At 35.3% G+C, this 26,556-nt stretch overlaps 1 protein-coding gene and 1 long non-coding RNA gene across 4 annotated transcripts in view; one reads left to right on the forward strand and one right to left on the reverse strand.

Annotated features, from left to right (window-relative positions):
• The window catches only part of CNTN5 (contactin 5), a 1,560,624-nt gene that overhangs the window by 1,109,037 nt on the left and 425,031 nt on the right, over positions 1-26,556 (reverse strand). For all 3 annotated transcript variants that reach the window (XM_072611297.1, XM_072611298.1, XM_072611299.1), the window contains exon 3: positions 10,608-10,749. The gene's annotated coding sequence lies outside the window, so the exon portion shown is untranslated. The remainder of the gene's footprint in view (positions 1-10,607; positions 10,750-26,556) is intronic.
• Positions 1,651-18,729, forward strand: LOC140505380 (uncharacterized). Its single transcript, XR_011967476.1, has 3 exons — positions 1,651-1,810; positions 16,070-16,212; positions 18,592-18,729. It is a non-coding gene; the product is annotated as an uncharacterized lncRNA (long non-coding RNA).

The following is a 26,556-nucleotide window of genomic DNA, read 5'->3' on the forward strand; positions in this document are numbered from 1 at the left end:
ATGTGTAGAACCCATATCAGATTGCATGCTGTCTTGGGGAGGGAGGGGGGAGAGGGAGAAAATTTAAAACCTATGGAAGTGATTGATGAAAACTGAAAACAAATAAATTAATAAAAATGGGGAAAAAAGAATTTAAAGGGCTATAATATAGAAGACTTGTTCTGCTTAAATCTAGAGGGAAGAAACAGGGGTAATGGGTGAAAACTGCAAAGGGGCAGATTTAGGCTTGAGGTAAGGAAATGTTTCCTTACATTTCAGAACTATCCTAAAACACAGTGGTCTGCCTTAGAGAGTGAGATGTTTAAGCAAAGGCTAAATGAACACTTGTTGGGCACGTAGCAGAGGGAATTTTTATTCAGATATAGTTTAGACTAGATGGCCAATTAAATCTTGCCAACTCTGAGATTCAGTGACTCTGTCTTACAAAGAACAGCAGAATCTCAGTTCCTTAGGATCACTTTCTTTATCTGCAAAATGAGGGTGTTGAACTTACATAAGACTTATGTTCCTTTCAGATCTACAAACCTATTGTTATATGTTTTCAGGGAACCTTTTTATTTTCTTACAAGGCTACTTAGATAAGTGGAAATAGCACTGGATTTGGATGCAGGATTTGATTTCAATTTTTTCTCTGTGTTCTGTTCTTTAGATATCTGGTAAGTCACTTATAGGATTTAGATCCATAAGGAACATGAAATAATTTAATTTTGCTTCACAGCACTGGTGAATGTAGCAGGGAGTACTGGATTGAAAATCAAGACCTGTATTCAAATATGGCCTCTACCAAATACTGACTTTATGACAAGACCCAGTACTTAATTTATCTGAGCCTCATTTTTACTGTCATTCAGTTGTTTCAGTCATTTCTGACTCTGTGACCCCATCTGGGATTTTCTTGGCAGAGATACTGCCCTAGTTTGTCATTTCCTTCTCCAGCTCATTTTACAGATGAGGAAACCAAGGCAAACAGAGTTAAGGGATTTGTCCAAGATCATATATCAAGAAAGTGCCTGAGGCCAGATTTGAACTCAGGAAGATGAGTCTTCCTGACTCTAGACCCATCACTCTATCCACTATGCCACCTGGTTATCCTTTATAAAATGAAAGGGCTGTACTACAAGGTCTCTGAGATCCCCTCTGCCTCTAAATCTATTATTATATGATGTTGAAACTTATTTCAGTGCCATGTCAAGAGCTTCAGATTGGAAGGCATTTCAGAGTCATCTAATCCAAACCACATCTGAACATATTGGGCCTGCAGTCAGGAAGATCAGAGTTCAAATTCAGCCTCTGATATTTAATAGCTATGTGACACTGGAAAAGCTTTGTTTGCCTCAGTTTCCCTATAACAATAACAAGTCCATAATTTGTTGTCATAAGCATCAAATCAGATAACTGTTAAGTGCTTAGTACATAGTATTATATAACTATTAACTATTATTATTGTCACAACACTTCTGAGAACTCATTGAGCAAGGGATGAAAGACATTCCTTCCCAACAGGGCCCACTTCTGTCTTGACAGAATCACAGCTTCAAGTCCTTGCTAAGAAGATAGATATCCTACCACCTCTAACCGGGAAGTCAATAGTTAATATCCAGACTAGGAATACAGATGCCAGCTTTCCTGTAAGGATCCTCAGTTGGTTCTCACCCAGTGTTGCCATGATACCATTGACTTCTAGTTCTCAAGCCTCTTGACTTCCTGCTGTTCAACCCTTCTGCCTTTTATCTTAAAACTCCTTGACCTCTCTGCAGTCTTTGGCCTTGTTGATCAACTATGAGACTTTGGCTTTAAAGTACCATTCTTAGTGAGTTTGCCTTCTGCTTTATTCACTATTATTGTAAACTTATCCTCAAAGAATGTGCTGCTAAGAGAAATGTATATATGTCTAGTTTTTTTTTTTTTTCCATATACACTACAGGAAACATTTTTATAATATATATTTGTTTAATATTTTGTTTCTCATTTTGTTTTGTTATACTTTGAGGCAATTTCGAACTGTATTTCCATTTTGAGGGAAGGAATTCCCAGTGAAGACATTTCCTCTATCAGTGCACATCAGTGCTTGTTTTGCAGTTTATAGACATAAAGAGCTGGCTTAGACAAGGAAAAGTTAAGGGATTTGTCCAGAACCATTAAGTCAGTACATGCAGGATGAGACTTGGACCCCGTTGTTTCTGATTCCAAGGAATATTCTTTATCTTCTACACTATTATGATTTAAAGCACTGTGTTTCATAATAATAGACATAGAACCTTAGGCACAATTCTCATCATCTCACTTCTGATCAAAAGTTTCAATAGCTCCCTATTACTTAACACAGAAAGTCCAACCTTTTTAGCCTAGTATTAAAATTGCTCCACAATGTGGCAATATCCTTACTTCCCAGCTTAATCTCATGTTACTGCCCCTCAAATACTCTGTACACCAGACAAACTAAACTTCTTCCTCCCACTTGTTCCTATCCTATTCTTTCAAACATTACACATACTTATCTCTCCATCTACTGTGTTGTCCCTCCTTATTCATACCTGCAGAGTCTTGTGAAGAATGCCAAATTTAGAATCAGGGGACCTAGCTTAAAATTCAGGTTTTGCCACTTACAGTCAGTTCTACTATAATACTTGCTTCAAAAACAGAAATTCATTCCAACATCATTAACATACAGAACATTTGGAGCAAAATTTGAATTTTAAGTTTGTTCCTGAATGATATCTTCCTTATAAAACAGCAAGAATTCAGAAAGCTTTGCGACTTCCAATAAATTACAATCTGTAACCCTTTCTTCTACAAGCAAACTTTAGCAAAGTAAAGGGTCATATTTATTGTATAACTTCTTGTATCATAGAAAGTGTGAACTGAGAAAGGTTAGTATATACCATTACCACCTACTGCCATTATTTTATTTATTATTTCCACCACTGTTTATTATAGTATTTATGTATTTCTTAACTATATAACAGATATCTCTCTCTATATATATAGACACTAGTTTGGATTGCCATTTCCATCTCTAATAGATTAAGGCAAACAGAATTTAAAAGTGACTTGCTCAAAGTCACACAACTGGGAAATATTTGAGGCTGGATTTGAACTCAAGTTTTTATGACACCAGCCCCAGCACTCTATCCACTGAGTCATCTAGGTGTCCTAATATGGAATTGACATGTACTATTTTGTATTGCAGTTCGTTATGTATTTCATTAACTGCTAGTACATTATGAATTCCACGAAAGCATGATATGTTTAGGTGCTGGATTGCTGAAATGTATGGGAAAACTCAGGGAGTCAACAGAAATGGCTTTGTGGAAGGAACAAGACAGAAAGGTTGCCAAAGCATGGTCCTTGGGCAGGCAACCTGCTCCTACACTGGCAGTCTTTATCTAAGGAAATAAAGGGTCAACTCTATATGTGCCTGTAACAAAGATTTTCTCACAAGGGCCTACTGAGATTCTGGACAAGGTCTTTGCCTTTTGGGCTTCAGGTCCCATCATCCCATCAGGTAGGGACTCTATCTTCCTTAATCACTCCCTCTCATATAAGATAATGTTTTACCCAAGATAGGGGCTTAATTAAAATTTGTTTAATGTGAGTTTTAAAATTTCCTCGAAATACACAACACCCAATAGTTTAATGGAATAGGATGCCCTCAGTTAAGCATACTCTCTCTGAGGCTGCTTAATTCTTTTGACAATTCAGTAATCTGATCAGCTGAAGGTCCAATAGCTAGATTATGTGGACACATAAAATTTCTCTGGCCACTGATCGGTGAGGAACCAACAATATTCATGGTTTGCCTAAAACTTGAAAGTAAAGATGTTTTGAGACTTCTCTCTGTATATCGTTTTGCAAAGTAAGAAACCACTACTTTAAATTCAAGAAAAAATAAGTGATATATCTCAATTTAGTGACCAAAAATAAAATAAAACTATCTCTTATGTAGTAATATCTTTATCAACTAGGAATTTAGAATACTATGTAAAAGCTTTTTAAATCAGTGATGCATCCCCCAAATATTTCTGGGATAAATGTATAAAATAGCTTGTTCAGCACTCTCTGACTTCAGAGTGCTGAAGAGACAATATGGTATAGTGGATTGAATAAATGAACTTTGAGTAAGAGCTCTGAGTCCTGGCTTTTCTTGTCACTATCTGTGTGACCTTGGGCAAATCATTTAGTCTCTCTGTGTCTCAATTTCTTCGTCAGCGAAATGAAAAGATTGAGTTAGATGACTTCTAAGGTTACTTCCCAGTGATGCCATACTTCCCCATGTGATACCATCTCATAGGTAGAATTTATTCATTTGTCTTCTCTGATACTTAATACTTTTGTGATCTGGAACATGTCCCTTACCTTCTGTGGGCTTTTATTTTCTTATCTGTAAAATGAGATAGTTGAACTAGATAGCTCCGAGGACCCTTCCAACTCTGTATCTATTATCCTATCCTGGTTTTTTGTTTTTTTTTTTTAACATCCAGTCCCTGGAACTTGAGGTCAGTCATTAAATAAAATTCACAAATAATCTCTATACAGATGAGTCTCAACTCTATTTTTCCCCAGTATCCATTTCACCTAGTCCTACAGCATATTTTAACTAAAGGACATCTAGAAGTGAATGTGCCAATAATAAATTTATCACAGATCAAATTCCACTACAAACCAGGGAGAACTGTCCAAATCCTTTGTTTGCTATGAAAATGAGATATAATAACAATTACTCACCCATCCACTCATTCATCCATTCATTCAATAACACTTATTGATGCCTATTATACCTAAGACTTTTTGTTAGAGTTATATAGAGATGAAGAGGCCATGTGAGGCCAATGTTACTAGAACACAAAAGCATCTGTGATGAGTATAACGTGAGTGATATGAACTACACTCTTTTGAAGGGAACAGAAGGGATGGGATTACTTTTGGCGGGGATGATCAAGGCAGGCATCATGGGGGAGGTAAGATTTATGCTGGGCTTTTTGAAGGCTGGCTCATGTCTTAGTTGGTAAATCTGGTGCTTGAGAAAGCAGTCCAGCTATAGTAAAAACGAAAGATGAAAAGGCAGGAAAACAAAACGAGTATTAAGAGAATGACAAACTGTTCAAATTGACTGACTAGAGCCCAGGGAAGTAATGAGATGCTAAATTGGAAAGTAAATATAGGACCTAGTTTCAGAGTACCTTAAATGTCAAGTTTAGGGGTTCATTTTATTCTGTTTGGTTTGGTAGCACTTTACAAAACCTTTTTACATTCATTGTCTCTTCTGATAAATATATGAATGATGACTTGGAAATGTGAAATCTTATAGGGATTCTTTTTTTTTTCTTTTGATATATCTTATATGTAACATAGCATAACAAAGAGTCACTCTCAGTGCCAGGAAGACAGGTCATGCTATCCTCATGGAAGTATTTTTCTATTCACATACATTGTAAAATTAGACTTCCAGTATGATAAAGATAAATGTTTTAAAACTCAGTGCCTAATTTAGTATTAGAGAATCTTAACTATAGCTCATAATTATCTGACCATGTCACCACCACCACTCCCTGCCTCATTAAATTCCAGTGGGTACCTACCTATCATGTCTAGGATTAAACATAAAATCTTCTGTTTGATGTTCAGAGTCCTTTATAACCTGTCCCCATTTCCCTAACCCCTTCCTTTCCAGTTTTCTTATACTTTACTTCCTTCCCCTCATGTACACTCTGCATTCTAGGGAATCTGGCCTCCTTACTGTTTCTCCAATAAGACACTCTGTCTCTCCTGAGCATTTTCAGTGTCCACACCCTATTACCTGGAATTCTCTCTCTTCATCTCTACCTCCTGGCTTCCCTGCCTTTCTTCAAAAATCCCAGCTAAAATGTCACCTTCTTTAGGAAACCACTCTCAGTTCCTCTTAATTCTAGGACCTTCCCTCTATTGACTATTTATCCTGTATGTAACTTCTTTGTACTTAGATATTTGCATGATGTCTCTTCTACTAAACTGTTAACCCCTTGAGATGAGAGACTTATACCTTTCTTTGTATCTCCAGTGCTTACTATACTGGGGAACATGATTGGTTGGTTGGTTACTGTCCTTCATTCTCCAAGAGGACCAAAATGACATCACTACGATAAAGTCAAGTTTCCATTTATCCAACTGTGGCACAGATAGTCCATGTAAACATTTGCAGTGGATACTCTAAATTTGCACATCCTACCTTTCCTTTGAGCTGTTTCAATTCTGTTTTGCTCATAGAGCATAAGCACCTTCTTTAATAAATGCTTACTGATTGACAGGCTGACACAGCCAAAGTGAAAATGCGCCTTTGCTTGAATGTACGTATTTGTTACAAATGTTTTGCTTTTTTGCTTTTGCTTTTGTTTTTTGTTGGTGTTTTGTTTTTCCTGTTTATTTCTCTGGTTATCATTGGTGTGCTTGGTTTTGTCTGCAGGAATATTCTGCTTCCCACAGGATAAGCCTATCACCTGAAATCTTATCATCATGAAGACTTTGTCAGCTTTGCTACTTAGCACCTTTTAAGTACCTTCAATTTCCTCTCCTTTCTGGCTGGAGGGATGGAAGGTGGACCAAAGAATTCTTCCTAAAGCCTTCCTTTATAAGAAGGCTCAGATTTTTCAACTTTTCATTTCCAACTCATTGCTATGCCTGGTTTCACCTAAAACCCTCTGGCAACCCGCAACTCCCTTTTGGGTACTGCCCTCATTAGACTGTAAGGTCCTTGAGAGAAAGGACTGTTTTTCTTTTTCATACCAGCACCTGGTACACCTTTGCTATTTAACAAATATTTATTGCCTGTTGATTGACTACTCCCTTTTCAAATGGGAGCAAGAAAGTGGGGAGTGGGGAGGAAAGGGATAGAGATAGAATAGTAAAAAAAGAAAAGAAAGAAAGAAAATAGGCTCATTAAGGCATTTCTTCAACTAATGCAGAGAACAGAAGAAAGGTCATTAAAAAAAGCTCAAGGATGATAGTTTTTAAAATGATAGGTTGATCATATGAAAAAAACATGCTAAAAGATCTGTAATTTCATGTATAACTTTCGATTTATGCATACACAAATATACATACTTATGTAGAAATGCCCATATTTTGCCCACAAGTTCATATAAAAATAAATTTTTAAAATGGTAATACAACATATACATAAACTGCATATTGACCGGTTTCTTTATGCCAGTTGATTTTGGGGCTCTTAATATTAGATGAAATGAAATTTTAAGAAAATAAAATTAGTTCCTTGAAACTACCTGTGACAATTTTTAGTTGACATAAAATTTGAGGATGTATGTGTATTTTAGGATAGATTTATTATGAAATTCAGGTGGTAAATTCCAGAAATGTAAACCATTCAATGATGCATATTGAGCACTTCTGTGATGTTATTTCAAGTGAGATGATAAATGTGTGTATGTATATATATGTGTGTGTATGTATATTTATATACATACATATAAATATTGCTTTGTAAATCTCAATGCCAGTTATTGTCACATATTAATAGCACAGTCTGAATATTTAATCCTAAAGCAAAAATAATTATTAAGTATAAATTCTAATAGAATTATTCTCATAAAAAGTTTGTTAGAATAAATCCTCTGAATGGTCAGAAAAGAATAGAACTTCTAGCTTTGATAAAAGAAATTTATTTTAGCAAATTAAAAGTAATATAGTCTTTAGCACTGAGCTCCTCAGGCTTCTGGAACTTATAAAAGCAAAGATAGCAACAGCTAATGACACTATTAAAAGGCACAAAGGACAAAACTGGTCAGCTTGTTTAGATAGAGACACCTAAAAAATTCTACACGAACCCTAGGCCAAAGTCAAAATGGAAGTAGGGATTGGGCTGGGACTGTCAAGCTAGCTCATGTTGCCTTGTATTATAATTTTCCAACCTCAGGAAGTAACTTGTTTCCACTTTTAAGGGCAGGGCATCTCTCTTTTTGGGCACACTACAATGTTTTTTAGTTGTTCATATTAATATGGAGGAAAGAAGCTTTTCCCTCATTAGGTGATGAGAATTAGGCTTCTAACAAAAAACACTAGACCGTTTTCCAATGCACTAAAACTTCCACTGGAACTGAAACAATCCCAACTGAGAATAGATGGACACATTATTAACGGAAATGGTATATTCTCAGAGGCTAGGCTCAGTACCTCCTCTTCTATGGATTACCTCTCAGAGTAAAAAGGATGCAGTTCAAGGGGAGGGCCAAGTTGAAACTGTCAATCTTTCAGTGGAAAGTTTTTTAGTGATTGCAGTGACATTTCAGTACAAGCCTATGAATGAAACTAAGCTGCATTTAAAGTGACACTATGAATCTACTCTCATCAGAATCATCAATCCTAATATCAATCAATCCTTTATATCTGTTCGGAGTGGCCAATGTGTCTCATTTATTTCAGTTGCGTGCAACAGTACCAATATGCTTTTCAATTAGTTGGGGAGGTCAATAAGATATCTGAATTAACAAGAGTGAGCTATGAGCTGCTGAACTCACTTCCATAGGTTCTCCATGGAGCTGAGCAAGCTCCTTCTTCTCAACCTGTGTCTTGGATTTATTAATAGGTTGACAAAAGGGCTCTTCTCAAAAATTAATTAGAGTTGTGTTGAACTCCAGGAATATAATTCATTTGGCTGGTAATTGATGGAGTACACCAGTTCACAGGTAGCAGAGACATTTACTCCATTCTATTTCCATCTGCTGATACTTCCACAATAAATTTAAATTGCTTATCCATCATCCATCTGGAAAATGAGCACCAGACCCCGAATATTCTACCTACAGCTGTGATGTTACATTGGGTTGGCTTGCATTATAATGTCAGATAGATCATAAACAACCTGTTTCCCACATTGCAAAAGCAAATTCAATTAAGGTACACAGATATGCATTTAATTTATGGCTGGTAATCACAGATATCTTTGAACCAGCTGACTAATATATAGCCAGATGTGTTACAAATAAAGTCAGTTAAAGATTGTTAAAAACTACACTTGTTTGGGAATGAGTGTAGAAGAAATATGCTGATAAAACATATCGATTATCGATAGTTCATTTTATTATAAATGAATTATGTTTGGTATAAGATTGTGATCTGACAATCTCACAAAGTAAGATTTTTGGTGTATCCTGATTAATATTGGAGCATCTAAATAATTTTGCTTAGGGATTCCCTATCAGTTGATGATAAAATCCACTTTGGTCTAACATATGATAACCATTCCCAGTGTGTCCCACTTTTTATCATTCACAAAGGCTCCTAACCAAGAGAGGAGTCCAGCCATTCACCCTTTCACAGGCATTATGGACAACTACTGCTATCCCTTTCCAGGAAAGATTTCACTTAGCACTTTCATGTTTTTGGTGACTTCTAGTTGATAGCGAAAAGATAAATAAACAAGCAGTTACTTTACAAGAAGAGAATGGGAACAAATGACCTAGCCAGACTATTTATTCTCAAAAATCTGCTGTCTGTTGTATAGATGTCATGAAGCCTGGCTTGTTATAACACACAGATATACACATCATTAAAGAAGTTTCTTGGGATTGAACATTTTCAAAAACAATATCTCAGAATTTGCATATGGTAAATATAAATAGGAAGCAGGAAATGAAAGAAGTAACCATTATTGATCATTTCACAGCAATTGTGTCCTGGAAATTCCTGACTTTTCACCTTCCACAAATCACTATCTTCAGATTTATTAGGACTTTCATGTGTAGTAGGGTGGCCTGAAGATTAGAGAATAGATCTTCTCTCCAAGTACATGAATTTACTTAACTACTATTTCCAATATGGAGATGCTTATAATTTGAGAGAAATCACTTGGCAGTTTTGAAACTAGATATGACAATCTTGAGACTTCATAAAAATCAAAGGAAGGCAATTTATTTCTAACTGGGGAATGAATTGGCCTCCTTATGACATGCAGGGTATCTAAGTAGGACTAATTACAGTCTGTCAAACAACTCATATTGGATTTGAACTTACCTCCTGTTTTTAAAGGCTTATTTCAAAAAAATATCATTTTTTTTCAAAAAAAAGGAAAAGCACTAGAGTAATGAGCAAGAGATAGAGTTTTCTTCCCTGTATAGATTTCCATAACTCTTGGCATTCCCCTGCTCATCTTATCAGCTTACTAATGAGGTAAACAGAACTAACCAAAAATAAATGACATCATTGAACTTTTGAGGACATTTACATGTTTAGAGACTTGATATGGAAGTCATGATGTGAATATTATGGGCAAACAAATTGAGTTAGTGGTGTTCATTGTTTTTAAGTATACCATTATTTTAAATTCCATTTAATCATCAGAAAAGATGGTTATTTCCATACTAGCTAAGGAGTTACAAAAAGTAAAAAAAATGCCACCAGCTACCCAAATGTCTCCTTTGTATTTCAGGGTATCTCTAGGAATTTGATATGACACAAACCTCATTTGTTATTCCATTTGAATTTTTCTATGCACATATGTAATGCACATGCACAACACTGCACAGTTTAATTCCTTCACATTCTAGCTCTTTGTCCTTTATACATTCACTTTGGATTTCTTGGAGACTGAAAGAAGAATGATTAAATGCTCACTATACCTGTGTCTTGAAAACACTCTTCAAAAGGGAAGTAGTTTCTGCAAAGTATTCCTTGTACGATAGTAGTAAAAAAATACAAATAAAAAATCCCAGGATTCTGAGTTCTTGAATGGAGTCAAATTTTAAAGTCCTCACAGGTTACCTGTATATGTAAAAACAACAACAAAGAATATTATTACAACTTCTGGCCCATTACAACAATTATTTCAACTTTTGGCCCATTTCGTTTGATGCTATTTGTGAAATCACAAACAAGGGTGGCTATGATATATTATTGTGCTAAAAGATAATGAGATTTTTCTGTCACAAGTTATGTCTATGCAGTCTCTTTGATACTTAGTTATGCTTTATCATTTACACATATTAGAGAAAAACAGAAAGAATATTTCCCAAACTAGTATGTGCTAGACCCTGCATTTCCTGAGCTGAACAAGTTTTACAAAGATTTGGAATTCAAATCCTTGAATATATACTTAAGCAAAGATGTACATTTAAAGATCATCTCTATAAACACACACTCTTTCATGATCATAAAACTTAAAACTTGAAGAAACTTCAGAAATCATTTGATCCCAACCTTTCATTTTGCAGATGAAGAAACTGAGGTGAGGAGAGGTTAGACATTTCACCCAAGCTTATACAAGTAATAAGGAACGGAAATAAGATTCAAACAGTCATTGCTCTGACTTCGGAAGGAAGATATATGGGAAAACTGTGGCCCAGAGAGGAAAAGTGTGCAATGAAACTTATATTTCCAACATCCTTATTTCTGATAGATTTCTATGTGCACAGACTATATTACTAGAGTACAACCACCTAAGCATATCAAATGTTTCACCTCAAAGAGCTACGCAGAAGTGCAAGTTGTTGGCGATGGGGTGACTCGGGATTCCAGTGACTCTCTAAGTTCTACATATTAGTACACTATTAAAATCCTAAAGAGAACTAAGGGACATTTCATATAGCTGAATTGGGAAACAGAAGCTCAGTCTTCCGCAAGCTTCACCCCCAAATGACAAATGATTTTACAAATGTCCCTTTAAAACTGCAAATGAGCCTAGATCGGCTGAAGTGTCAAAGTAATACCTGAATTTCACTATACTATAGAAGCTGATTTATTCAATACTATGGAAACTTAATCTGAATTTCAAGATAAAACTAAGCAAGTAGACTATGCATAGAGTAACTTTATAGTTATAAATATAGTTATATTAGTGACTATGTATATACATAGTCTATATATGATATATTTAAGTTAGTTACATATATATATATATAATATATACTTTATCTGTGTATGTATGTGTGTTAGAGTGTGTACATATGCCATACAGATAGGAACCTAGGCCTTAAGATCTCCTGAAGAAAATATACTATTTTTCTTCTTATCTGGAAAATGGGGTGTATGTTAAAAACATATCATATATGCCTTGGCTTCACCCCAATGGCATTGGGAAAAATATAAATTTTGAGGCTTCAGTTGGATGAGAGTCTTTTATGGTAATGCCTGTAGTCTTCCAAAGCAGAAAAGTGGGTAACTATAAGACTAGCAGCTTAGGGGATGACACATTAAGGAAGAATCAGGCCCTGAGACTTATTTGTTTTGTTTTTAGGGTTGCATTGATATATTTTATTTTCAAACCAGTGTAATTCTCAGACATACTACCTGGTCCACTACAACTCATTGAGCTTCCATTATAACAAAGAAAAACAGCTAATAAAACCAATTGACACAGTATGTCTCTACTATCAGAGGTATTTTATAGTGTTTGTTTGCTTGTTTTTTGCTATTTACTGATTTCCCTTTTGATTCTGGTTGCACTTTGTTCATGAAAATATATATATATATTTTTAATGTAGTCAAGTTGACTATTTTATCTTTTGTGATTACCTCTTCTTTGGTTCGTAAATTTTCTCCCTAAATAAAACTCCTAAAAATCCAACCATTTTTCTCTTTTATGATCTTAAGCTATTATCACATTATCACATTAAATTAAGTTTTCCCATTCATTCTTGTCAAAAAAGGTGTACTCATCCCAACAATTTGCTTCTATATATATAATATACATATATTATATATATATCAAACACTACTGAGCTCAAATTTGATATAATTCTTTGTTTTCCAATATATTGCACTGATTTATTTTTTAAATTTTTTTATGAAGTTTTTTTACCATATAATTTAATTATTACTACTTTATGTTACAGTTTCAGGTTGGAAAATGCTATTCTTCTTTTATTCCCATTATTTTACTAGATATTTTTTCTTAGAAATTATTTTGTTTGTCATATGCATACATGGAACCTTATATTCATTTTACATAGCTGTAAAATGTAATCCCTTGATAATTTGATTGGTATAAAATAAAATTTTAAAATTATTTTACGTAGTATGGTCATTTTTATTATACTGGCAAGTCTAGTGATAATTATCTTGTCTCTATCACTAGAGAATGTATTCAAGTTGAGGATGTCATAACTTCATCATTTTGGAATGATATTCTTTCTCTGACCTTTCTTTTATACCCAATAGTTTTGTATTTCTTTACTTTAAGTTTCAAGGACAAGAATTTCCATCTAGTCCCATTGATTGATTGACCTGCATCCCAAAGCTCTTCTTAAAACACCTCAATAAATCTCAGGATTTTCTTAGACTTATTGTACAGTATTGTTCATCTGGAAGGTGTCTAGCTCCTTAAGCTCCTCTGGGTCTTATTTATATATTGGAAACACCTCTGCTGCTGCTATGCAGTGCTCCTAAAAGGAAAATTGTGCCCACAAATATTTCGATCAATCTAGTTGGGATTATTGTGCAGGCTAAGATATGAATATTTTCATTAGTAATTTACATCTGAATTGATTACATGTACACATTTATGCACATAAATATATCAATATATTTATACTATAAATATAGAATAGCAGTTACGTATAAATATGACATGTACAAATAAAATATAAGGTATATTATAAAATTATTTATTATAACATTATTTATAACATTGTTTAAATGTTTAATTATTCAGATGTAAATTACTGATGAAAGTATTCAAATCTAAGTGTACATAATTACATATACACACATATATATGTGTGTGTTTGTTAGAAACCTCTAATCAAAAATATATTAACCACATAGGAGAGGTTTCTATATATTTTTGATCCTGGTATACATGACAAATCAATCCTTCCTGTGAGATTTCTAAAAAATCAAATACTCAAATGGCCTGTGATCTTATTGATTTGAAAGTTCCCTCCCAACAGTATTCCTTAGGTGATGCACACCATTGCTGCCCCTCTCACATAACTTCTGTCCATGACCATAAGTTCTACTATTTTTTAAAGCATCAAACCCACTATTTCAACCTATGTCTACCTTGATTTCAAATTCCAGCGTTTTTCCATGTTGCCTCTCTGAAGTGCTATATGATTATATGTAAAATAATGTTTGAGTTTTCATTTCTGCTTTTTAAACTTTTTATTTGTTTAATAATAGTATCAGTAATAACAACATTTACTTAGGGTCTACTATGTGCAAAGAGCTTTACAATCACAATTGATCTTCATAACAGCCATGGGAGGTAAGTGTGATTATCCCCATTTAAAGTGAAGAAACTGAGGGAAATGAAAGTTAAGTGACTTCTCTACGGTCACAGTTGTTAAGAATCTAAGGCTGGATTTGAATTCAGATCTTTCTCTTTCTAGGTTCGGCACTCTATCCACTGTATTACTTAGCTGTTCCTAGAGAGGAAACCCCTAACTTTCTTGATATCAGACTGTCATTTGTGTGAGCTTGCTTCCAGTGAATTTCTACCATGTTTAATTTGCTATTTGAAACCTGTTGTAAACTGGGGAAGCAGAGAACTGTGCTCATTAGACTTATATACAGAAAGTCAGTAAAGAGGACTTTAGAAATTGCTTTAGAAACTTTACTATACATAAAATTTAGTGTACAAACTTTGCAACATTTTTTTGTTACTAAGTGCAATTTTTGGGGAGAGAGAAGGACTAATTTCTTCTTTCTTGGCCATATGTCAGATAAATGAGATTCATAGAAAAACGGTCTCTAAGTAATTAAGCCAAGTCTGTATTTGATTAGCTATTGTCATAAAATAGGGGTCGAAAAAGATTATTTTCATCGCCTATCATTCTGAATTTTATTTCAATTATTTTTAAAAAGATTGGATTTCCAACATAGCTTGTTAGATCATATTTGACTCCTTGTCATCTTAAGTTTGTCTTTCATTATACGTTAATATTCATAATATATATATAAATATATTAATTAATGAAGCAGTTCCATCTTTTTTTTTCACTGATCTTTCATAGGTCCTTTGTCATTAAATCTTTAGAGAGAATTGTACTTCAGTGTAAATTTTGTGATCTGAGAAAATGTGCTGTAAGTACACTAGAAATGTAATTTAAAGATGAGAGTGGAATGATTTCAACACTAGATAAGAGAATCTTTGAACATATACTTCCTTAAAAAAAAGCTTAACTTAAAAAAAAAGATTTTCACTTTTCAAATGTCATGACAATAAACATTTACTAATCACCAACTAAGTGTCAAGCACTGTGCTCTGTGTACTGGGAATTAGAAAAAAAAAAAAAGGTAAAAAAGTGTCAGCTTTCAAGAAGCTCACAGTCTAAAGGCGGAGATAATGTTAAAAAAAAGTTACTTATAAGCAAGATAATATTACTGTGCTGTAAGTAATGATGAATATCGAAAAGCTTGGAAAAAGTCACATGAATTGATATAGAGTAAACAGAGCCAAAAAAAACACCATACACTATAAGCGCAAAAGCATAAATAAAAAGAATAGCCACCACAAAAAATCGAAAATGCATGTTGCAAAATCACAAAAAACAAATATGGCTTTAAAGAATATACATAAGAAGATACCTTAACCCCGCACTCATTTATGGAGGTGAAAGTTCCATGAATGTTTATATTGTACATATTTTGACTTTTTTGATGTACTGGTAACTTTTGTAGATTTTTCTCTGTAAACTATTATTTGTTATATTGGTTGAGTCTCTGGAAAGGGGGAAAGGAGGAATGGGATGGATTTTGATAATGTTAAAAAATAAACATCAATAAAATTTTATCTATGTTTATACGCAATATAAATTGGAGATTATTTTAGAAAGAAGGAAATAACAGTATGGGGGACTAGGAAAGTCTTGGCAGAAGGTGAGATTTCAGCAGAGACTTGAAGGAGTTCAGGAGGTGTATGAAATGTCATTTGCTTATGAATACAGTTGAAGTATATTAAACAAACCTTTAATAACACATCAGCGGTGTCAAACTCAGATAGAGAAGGCAGCTTCAAAACCATAAATAATGAACTCTGTGGGCTATGTACTGACTTAGTTTTAAAATATAAAATTATCTCTGTTTTATTATATTTTTACTTCTATTGTTAAATATTTCCAAATTATATTTTCATCTATTTCAGGTTGTACTCAAGAGTGTGGCAGGCTGTTTGTAGTGGGAGATGCACCTCTGATAAAGATATACAGGGCCATTAAGTGCTCTATGTACCTAAACACATGAAAGATCTGATTTCTTCAGCAAGGGAAACTCCCCATAAAACTATAGGTTAGTGGAAACTGTGACTTAGTGGATAAAAGTCCTAGGGAGCTGTTTAAAAAATACTCAGTTAAATTGAACTGTCGGTAGTGAAATAGCTACTATTTCCTAGATGGGATATGAACCCAGGTCTTCCCGATGCCAAGTCCAATGCTGTACCATGCTGCGTTAAATATGCCAGATGAAATCAATAAAATGGTAGATATATTGGGTCTAATTGGCAACCACAAATCTGTATGGTGTAAACAAACCATAGCTATTTATCCCTATTGATTTTATGGCAGTCTTCTGTAGTCAGAACACCGGGGTTCAAATTCCAGCTTAACCACTCATTAGTGATGTAATCATGGGCAGGCCACTGATGTCTATGAGCCAGTTTCTCCTTTTTAAGAAAGAGAGATCAAACTTGCAATGTTTTTTCACTGGGTTTTTTGAAGATCAAGCAAGGTGATGTATATCAATGATCTAGATATACAGAATATACACGTATGTGTGCATATGTGTGTATACATATACACAAACACAAATATATTTATGTATAAACCCATACACTTAAATTTGGGAGGAATAAAGAGTTTGGAACTATTTCATCTGTTTAAGGAACTCCTGGTGGGACAGCAATGTCTACCAATGAACATCATCAGTTATCCCCCTGTGATTTCTAGTTTTAGGGAGATGCCTGGGGCAATGAAGGTAAGTGACTTGAAAGCTGTCTCTTTGCTTGAATGGGTCAAAGGCAGGGCTTGAGTCTAGGTCTTTCTGATTATAAGACTCAGCCTCTGTTAATTTTACTTTAGTGCCTTTCACTGAATCTACTATTCCTTCTCTGATGATTCACGTTGCATATAGCAAGCATTTAATGAATATTTGTTGAATGAATGAACAAATAGAACCAAATGACTTTGATGTTCAGTCCAGTGACAAGAGAAATCATTAAATCACACTGTTAGTAGATATAGAATTTGAAAATGCTTCATACACATGCAGTCTGCTGACCACTTAGCAACCTCTCATGTAGTGCTCTGCACGATTTGGGAACTCAGTATTGCTTGTCAACCAATTATAAGTCCACTCCGGAAAGGATATGCTAAAATATGCAATATATTTCTAGGGAAAATGAAAGAATGGAAATGAAAGTTCTGGGTTGTAGAACATTTTGGCTATCATAAAAGATGCTAGATTAATAGAACAGGGTATGAAACAGACAAATGCAGAGTTGGTTTTACTATCCCATTCTTCCAGTCTATTTTAACTCTATTCTGAAACAACCTCCCATGGAGATGAGAAGCTCAGCTTTTGCTCTGCCCCACCATCTGATGGTTTCTTTACTGAAATGATCAAAAGGGTGTCAGTCACTCTGGTAGGCTTGTGAACTGCATACCTTCTCACTAGGGAAAAAGGACACCCATTGTACCCCATCATTTCTGGTAACCCCTGGTTACCAGAAAGCTGTCAAATAATGACTCTCAGGCCCTGTAAATTGGATAGAATTTAAAGAAGTCAGGAAAGTAAGTATTTGAAAGTCTCAATTCAATTCATTTATCTGAAAATGGTTCAAAATATATTTGCTCAAGAAAGATGAAAGGCCTTCTGTTTCTATCAATTGGATTATAAATTCCCTTTGTTGATCAGCTGGCTTAAAATGCTTTTTGTCATCCTCACTGAAAACAAAAGAATGAAAAAAGTCTAATCTGGGACATGTCAGGGAACAAATATCAATTTCAAAACAATTATACAAATCGAGTATTGATCCCAAGGTCTATTGAAATGTCAAAAAGATTTCTTAATAAAGACTTTGAATAGAGTAAAAATAGGCACGAAAGAGTCACAGAAAATATGTGAATATGGAATAAGAATAACTACTTTCCTGATTCATCTGTTAAAAGATGTAGTTGAAACAAAGAAAATTATAACTCTTTTGAAGTCAGTTTCAACAAGTTATGAAAGACTTTTTTATCTAAGCACAGATGAATTTGATCACATGTATTAATTGGGACTGTTCTTCTAAAGCATCTGGATAACATGAAGCCATCATGGTTGGAGGCAGGACACCAATCTAATGGGACTAACTCTATGATGTGTCATGTCAAATCTTGTTGTTTCTAATTAGTCTGCATGGGTCTAATGCTGTATACTGGGGTTAACTTAGGTGACCAGATCCATCTGGCATTGTCAGCCAGCTGCAGAAAGGAAGCATCACAGGGATCTCCTTCCATAAGCTACAGTTCTGTGAATATCCTGGCGTGCCTTTTGGGTGTTGGTTTTAATATGTAGACAAATTTGAATAATCTCTGGGGATTATCCTAATTCCTGATTAACTATATCTCACTGAAACATTTTTTTTTTCTTTTTTCCTAATGCCACCTACCTGGTAATGGAACTATTCAGCTGTGAAAACTGACAGCTGGCTCTTGAAGAGTGAATGGTGAGGGCAGGAAAGAGGTGAAATGGACACATGAGCGATGGAACGGAAAAAAAAAATGTAAATTTCCATGCCGAGGTTGTAGATGATGCTTGCTTTTTTGTTGACTTCCGAAAGATATGTTCTCTTTTACCCTAGAGCTTATTAATCATGGAAAAGTGGGAAGAATATTATATTTATAGGCAAGGGATCTATACTTGCTTCTCAGATATTCCATTTATTACCTGAATGACCTTGGGTAAATCACAATTTCACCAGGTCTCATTATTTTCATCAGTATAGAGGAGGCTGTACTAAATGACCTCCAACATCATTTCTAGTTCTTTATTAAGTCTGATTAGATTATGTATACATACATATATATATATATATATATATATATATATATATGTAGTAGGCACTTAAAAATTTTTTAGATATATAATGCTATTTGGTAGATTATTACAATGCAAATTTGAGGTTTTCATTTTCAAAATCCTTATCTTGGTGATTTTGACGAGGGAGTCATGTTGCCAAGGCAAGCATATTGTAGGCAGGGGGATGTGCCACCTTCCCGCGTCCACAGCATTTTTGAATTCTGGTATATTTGAGAATCTGCTCTCTTACCTTGTCCTTTTCTATATAAACCAATAAATCTGTCAAAATTTATTCTTCCAAGTAGCTCATCACTTTTATTTAGATTAGTGTATATTTCTAAAGTTTATGCTAGTGTTTAATTGTACGTATTAAAATGCCAGAAAGGATAATACTTAATAATGGTTTTTAGATAGCTGGTATTTCAGAAAACTCCAGACAGGAAAAATTCAGTTAGCATGGACAAACCCATGTGAGTAATTGAGAAGAATTTGAGATAGTTTTCACAACAGTAATGTGGACTGCATCATTCCGATATGTGGAACAAAACAAAGCAGTCTGATCTAAAAAAGAGATGAGCTACCTTTACTTCTCATGTTTCCTTTTCTCCACTGATCCTTCCTATTCATTTGCTTACAAACATGAGTGGGTTTCCTCAATCTTATAAAATCTTTCTCTTAACCTTTAAGACCTATTTAGTGCCTATTTTCTTTCTTGTATTCACTGAGTCACCTAGCTGCCTCCTATCAGCCACTGTACTATGCTTAAAACCTTTGGATAATTTGTCTCCTCTCCTACCATCTCCAATCACTTACAAGCCCTATAGATGCTACCTCTACAACAGTGTCTGCATTTGTAGTTTCTATTCTTTTTTGCAATGTTACCACCTTAGTGTAGGCTTTTGTTATAACCTGCATGAACAAGTTAAAACATTTTCATTCTCCTTTTGTCTTCACTTTTCACCAGAATTATTATCTACAACAACAGTGTCAAACTCAAATAGAAACAAGCACTATGAAAAGTATATATGAAGATCCCTTGGGGGCATATATTGACTAAAAAAACATAAATTAATATCTCTTTTATTGTAATTTTTATTTATCTTATTAAGTATTTCCCAAATTATATTTTAATTTGTTTCATATTGCACTCAGGAATGTTGTAGATTACGTGGGGCTGTTTGACGCCTCTATTTCCAGTACTCCCAAACTTCCTTCTGCACAGAACTGATCATATTTCTTCTCTCCTCAAAATCCTTCAATGGATCCTCTCCCAACTCTGCTTCTGACTCTCAGGATTTTGCCAGTGTTCCTTAGCTGCCCTCAAATACTGAAGTTTCCTCAGCACCTGGAGACTCCAGGTTTGAGAATATCACTCCACCTCTCTGGCACCCTTCTCCTGTTGGTGCATTTCTCTTGAGGTCTCCAAGATTCAGGCCTCCAGGCTGGCCCAAACCAACCATACTTCATTCCCTTCATGGCTTTGCCTCTGACTCATTGTCTACCACTTCCAAACTCCACTTCTCTTCCCCTTCTATGTGTTTCCTACCCCACACTCCTTTAAAATGTAAGGACCTAGAGAGTAAGGACTATCTTTCTTTGAGCAGTTGACATCATGTCTGGCATATAGCAAATACTTAATAAATAAATGCTCTTTGCTTTGCTTGACTATTGTTGACTAAGCAAATTTCAGACATTTTTATTGGCCTTCAAAGACCTCCTCAAGATGTCATCAATTTATTAATCACTCAATAAGTATTTGTTAATCATCTGCTATATAACCAAGCACTATGCTAGGTCCTGGGGAAACAAAGACAAAAGTTCCTGTTCTCAAGTAGCTTACATTCAACCAGGATGAACAAGCACATCTATAAATAGGTATATGGAAAAGAAATACAAAATTGATTCCAGGCAATTTGGGAATGAAATGCATTGGCAGATGGGATGAGGGAGGACTTTGGTGTTGGGGAATCAGAAAACGGTCTCATATATAATGTGGCATTTAAGCTGAGTTTTGAAGAAAACCAGTGACTCTATAGATGTAGTTAAATCTGCATTACAGTCATGAGAAAAAGACGGAGAAGAAACCAACAAGACAACAGAGTGTCATGGTTAAGGACCATGAAGAAGACCAGTGTGACTCCTGTGCAAAGTGTGAGTTAGGGGAGTAATGTGTAATGAAACCAGAAAGGTGAGGGCCAGATGGTGGAGAGTTCTGAATGCCAAAGGTGTCTGTGTTTGATTTTGGAGGTGATAGAGAACCACCAATGCTTACTGAAGAGAGGAGTGACCCTGTAACATCAGCATCTTGGGAAAATCACTTAGGCAGGGCAGGATATACTGTAGGGGGAGCAACACAAGGAAGGCAAATCAAATAAAAGCCTATTGTTATAGTCCAATGAAGGTCTAAACTGGAAGAGTGGCTCTATGTGTGCATGTAAAGAGAAGGAGGTAGATGAAAGGAAGGGGAAAGGAACAACATTTATTGTCTACTAGGAGCCACTTACTGCGCTAAGTGCTTTTTCATAAATATAATCTCATTTGATCCTTACAACTCTGGGAGGTGGGAACTATTATTACTGTCATCATCCCCATTTTAAAGCTGAAGAAACTAAGGCAGACAGAGGTTAAGTGACTTGCCTAGGGCACACAACAAGTATATCAGAATCTGAGTCTGAGGCTCAATTTGATCTTAGTTCTTCTGGGCTCTACACCCAGAGCCCTATCCTCTATTTTGTCTTGCTCAGATGCTGTGGAGCTAGAAATGGCAAGATTGGAAACTGATCAGATGTGGCAGAAGAGAGACCAAGGAGTTAAAAATAATAGATATCACTAGAATGATGTGGTACCCTCCACAGAAAAAGGGAAATTCTGCCTCAATCATTTTCTTGGACTATTTCCCTTCCCATACTTCAGGCTCTAATCTATCAGGAATATTTGTTGTTCCACTTATGTGCTTCATATTTTCCCATTTCTACACCCTTGCTTACATTATTTACTATGCTTGAATCACATTCCAACCAAGATTTCTGGTTGAATTTCTACTTGTCCTTTAAAGCCAGTTTCAAAATTGACCTCTTCCAGGAAGCTATCCCTGGTTCCTCAATTAATTGTTAATGACCTTTTCCTTGGGAATCTCAGATAGAATTTTCCTTGGACTTCTTTTCTACACTTATCATACATTATTTAAAAATATAGGTATTTATGTCTGTCATATCCCCCTTGTAGAGTCCTTAAGGTCATGACCAGCATCTGACATATGCCATATATTATACCTAGTACCAAGAACAGAGCTCTGCACCCACCAATTCCTCAATATCTGTTCAGTTTTAATTTCACAGCCCATCTTTTAATCATTTCAATTAAACTAAATAAACATTTACTACGTACCCATTCTGTGCAATTAGGATGTGAGGATACAAAAGCAACAAAGAAAAACAATTCCTACTCTTAAACAGCTTATGTTTCATGGAACAAAACACCAAAAATGGATTCAACTTTGAATTATTATTCTTTCTATCCTCGTTTCTAATGACACTAGGGTTAAAATGATAACTTGATTGAGGCTAATTTGTGAAAGTACAAATGATTTTGGCTCAATACCACCCACAGGGATTTTGTAAGAATCTTAATTTCAGAGAATGATTCAAATAACATTTTAATGAGATAACTATGATTTCTCATGAAAATGGCAGGTTATAAAAGAAAAAATACATTCATTTTTTCATATTTATAAATACATCCACATATGTATGTGTGTATAATCTCCATTTTACCCTTTTTCTTTTCAGCTTCTTTTCTCACAAATGCTCAGGAGCTTCCTGACCTTTATGGTTTCCAAACAGTTTGAATCTCATCTGTTTGTGGCAGCTTCTAAAAGTCATACTGTTACATTTGTCACTATTAGTTAAGAATACCATAAAACTTAAAGATAACTAGAATTTTCTCTCATCGTGCTTTTTTGCCTCCCTCACTCTGAGGTCGAAAGGGCTGCCTTGAGCAAATCACTGAACACTGAATTGCGTGTTGAAAGATTTCATTTCAGAAAACCAGGAGCTCCCAGACCAACCTTGTCGCTGCCATTTGTCACACATTTACCACATGCATCTTCTATCTATCTCAACAAATTCTTTTCTCCCCTAAGCCCAATGTCATGGAATAAAACTTGATCTTAGACACTCGCTCAAAAATCTTCACAAAGGAGAGCTCCAGGCTGAAGTCAATATTATAGACTTTATTCCCTTAGGATGTTTAGGATCTGTGAGAACTGAAAAGAATAGTGCTGCTGCTTCCCACCCCTGGCTCTGCAGCTGTTAGCACCTCTGTGGCAAGAAGCAAATGTCACTGAGGCACTGTCAGGAAAGTCACACCTAGGAAAAATAGCACTGTGGTCCAGCTGGTTGCCAAAGTCAGTAATCATCATGTAAAGGACTGCTTGTTGTGACCATTCCCTCTGACTGCTCTTCATTGAAACAGGGATTTGTTTCAAGTTAACTGGACATTTTTTTAAATTCTTGAGACACAATGACATCCTTATGTTTTAAAGGGTTATTTCCAATTTAAAGTAGAAGCCAGAGTCCTTGAAAATTTATAGGAGAGCTTCCAAAAGGTAACAATCATAGGTATCACTGAGGAAGGTGCTACAGATTAAATAACTTCCCCTAATCCTCCTCCTCCCCAATATCAAGCTTCATGGGATTGACCTTTATGAAGAGAAGTTTCAGGGCAATAAATGGAATTTTGTTTATTATTTGTATTACAAGTATGAGTAGAACAAGGGAAGAATGGTTGGATTTTAAGTCAGAAGACCTGGGTTTGAATCCTGATTTTGCATGTTACTACCTTCATGGCATCAGGCAAGTCCCTCAACCACTCTGGGCCTCAGTTTCCTCTTTCCCAATACCTATGTCACAGGGTTGTTTCGAAGATCAAAGGAACTAGTCTCTCCTACACCTCGGCACTTGCTGTCTTTTATACCCAGAATGCTTCACTTTCTTCATCTCTACTTCTTGACAAGTCTATCTAAATTCAAGGCTCTTCTTAAGTCCTTTCCCAATTGCCCCAGTGGTTTGGCCAACTAGCCCTCAGTCAAAATGATTTCCTATATAATTTCCAGCATGCTGTAGGCTTTTTGAGGGCAGGGACTATTTATATTTTTTTCTTTCATATTCTCACTGCCTTCCTTAATTTATACTTATTTAACTGAATTGAATTACTGCATGTAAAGCATTTTGTAACTTGAAAAAATTTGTGCGTGTGTGCATGTATGTGTCTGTGTGTCTGTGTGTGTATGTTCAAAGCATTTGCTTAGGTGCTATGAGGATTACAAACATGTCTCTGACCTTAAGCAGTTCATAGCCCAGTGGATATGGGAATGAAAAAGAAGGAAAATTTACATAAATAAACTAAAAATAGTCCTATGCAATAGACAAAAGGACAAAAATTGTCATCAGAAACTCTGGGCTCCAAAAAAAAAAAATTTGTATCACTAATACCTATGTCATATTACCTTGGGCAAGTTATCTAACCTATATGGGTCTGAATTTCCTCATCAGTAAAATGAAGCATATAGGATCATAGAACTGGAGGGTTGTAAAAGGAATAGAAACCTCCTTTTACAGATGAGGGAATTGAGAAAGTTGGACCAGATAACATCTCAGGTCCCTTCCAGCTCTAAATCTATGATTCTATTAATTTTTTAAAGTGATAAATTGATGATATCTGAAAAATCCCAGAAAAGAAAAGAGATGGTACAGAGTAGGAGATGGGCATTGTACCAATTTTCAAAGCAGAGAAGAAGGTACATTCATCAAATTAAAGACTATTGGCCTCGGTTTCAATTCTTGGCAAAATTGTAGAATGCATTATTAAAGACACTTTGTGAAAACTTGGAAAGAGAAGTGGTGATAACTATGGTGATAACCTGGATTCCAAAAAGAAAAGTCAGACCAAAGTAATTATATTTCCTTAATCTTAGAGGGTAACTTAACTAGTTAAAATGTAATTGGATTTTAGAGAGACATTTGACAAAATACCCATATGACACTGTTGTAAAAGTATGGATGATCACTTATTGCGAAGGTTTTAAAAGTGATTCTTGTTCAGAGAGGGGATGACTTCTGTCTGGGAATTAGATGACCTTTCTGCTTCCTTATTTTGTCATTCAGGTGTCTCAGTCATGTCTGACTCTTCACGACTCTGGTTAGGCATCCCTTAGCAAAGATACAAGAGTGATTTACTATTTACCATTTTCCAGCTCATTTTACAGATGAGAAAATGGAGAAAAACAGAGTTAAGTGACTTGCCCAGGGTCAGAGTAAGTGTCAGAGCTGAGATTTAAACTCAAATTTTCCTGAGTCCAGTCTTGGAGTTGTTTTCATTGTACCATCTAGCTGCCTGCATTCCCTTCTACTCTTTGATTTGGTGACTGTGCTTTCAGATATTTGTGATTGGTATATTTTCCTTATATTAAAGAAAGATCTGCCTCTCTACAGCTTCTTTTCCTTGCTCTTAGTTTTACCCACTAGGATTAAATGAAAGGGTGAAAAAGGTCCAATCCCTTTTATATAAACTAACCCTTTAAATATTTAGATACATTTAACAACAAGAGTTTTGAATGAGGTATATACTCAGAGAGGACCTCAAGAGCAGTGATATGAATTCAACCTTGCCACACACACTTCTTAGGCATGGGACTCACTACTATTATAGTCTGTTTAAACTTACTCCTCCAACGGATGTTGTGTGTTTTTGTGCTAAGGAGTGAACCATTGTATTAACTTTACCATGTTATCCAAGAGTAGTAGTAGCAGCTGCCCTCTGGGGACCCAACCTGTCAAATTCAAACAGAAGCTGGGAAACACTGGTATTACTACTATAATAATAAACACTATTGTTTATCCTCCTCCTCCTTCTTCCTACAAAGATAGTATGGATTTCTTCAACCTTAACATTTCTCTTCCCTCAACTTTTTAAACACAGTTCTCTTTCTCTTCACTTCCTACTTATCTAACCATTCTTCCTCAGTCTTCTCTGTTGGATGATTATCTTTCTCATGCATCCAACCACGGATGATCTTTAAAGCCAAATCCTGGGACCTCTTCTCTCTCTCTCTGTCTCTCTCTGTCTCTCTCTCTGTCTCTCTCTGTCTCTCTCTCTGTCTCTCTCTCTCTCTCTCTCTCTGTCTTTGTCTCTCTGTCTCTGTCTCTCTGTCTCTCTCGGTAATCCTATCCTATGGATTAAAATACTGTCTAGATACAGATGACTCTTAAATCTGTATATCCATCTTTAATCTAGTTCCAAAGGTTTTGGCCTACCTATCCTACTGCCTGCTAGACAGTTCCACCTGGTTGTTCCAATTGCATCATGTACTATATATGTCCAAAATTGAGATTATGATAAGGCTTCCACTCCTAAAACCTTTTGTGTTTCTCTTGAAGATACCACCACCTTTCTGGTTATTTGGATTCACAACCTTACATTTGTACTTAACTCTTCATTCTCCCTCACTGCCCACATATATGATCAGTTGCCAAGTCTTGTTGATCCTACCTACATATCTCTTACATCAATGCTCTT

Source organism: Notamacropus eugenii, chromosome 5 (assembly GCF_028372415.1).
Source record: "Notamacropus eugenii isolate mMacEug1 chromosome 5, mMacEug1.pri_v2, whole genome shotgun sequence".
NCBI classification, from domain to species: Eukaryota; Metazoa; Chordata; class Mammalia; order Diprotodontia; family Macropodidae; genus Notamacropus; species Notamacropus eugenii.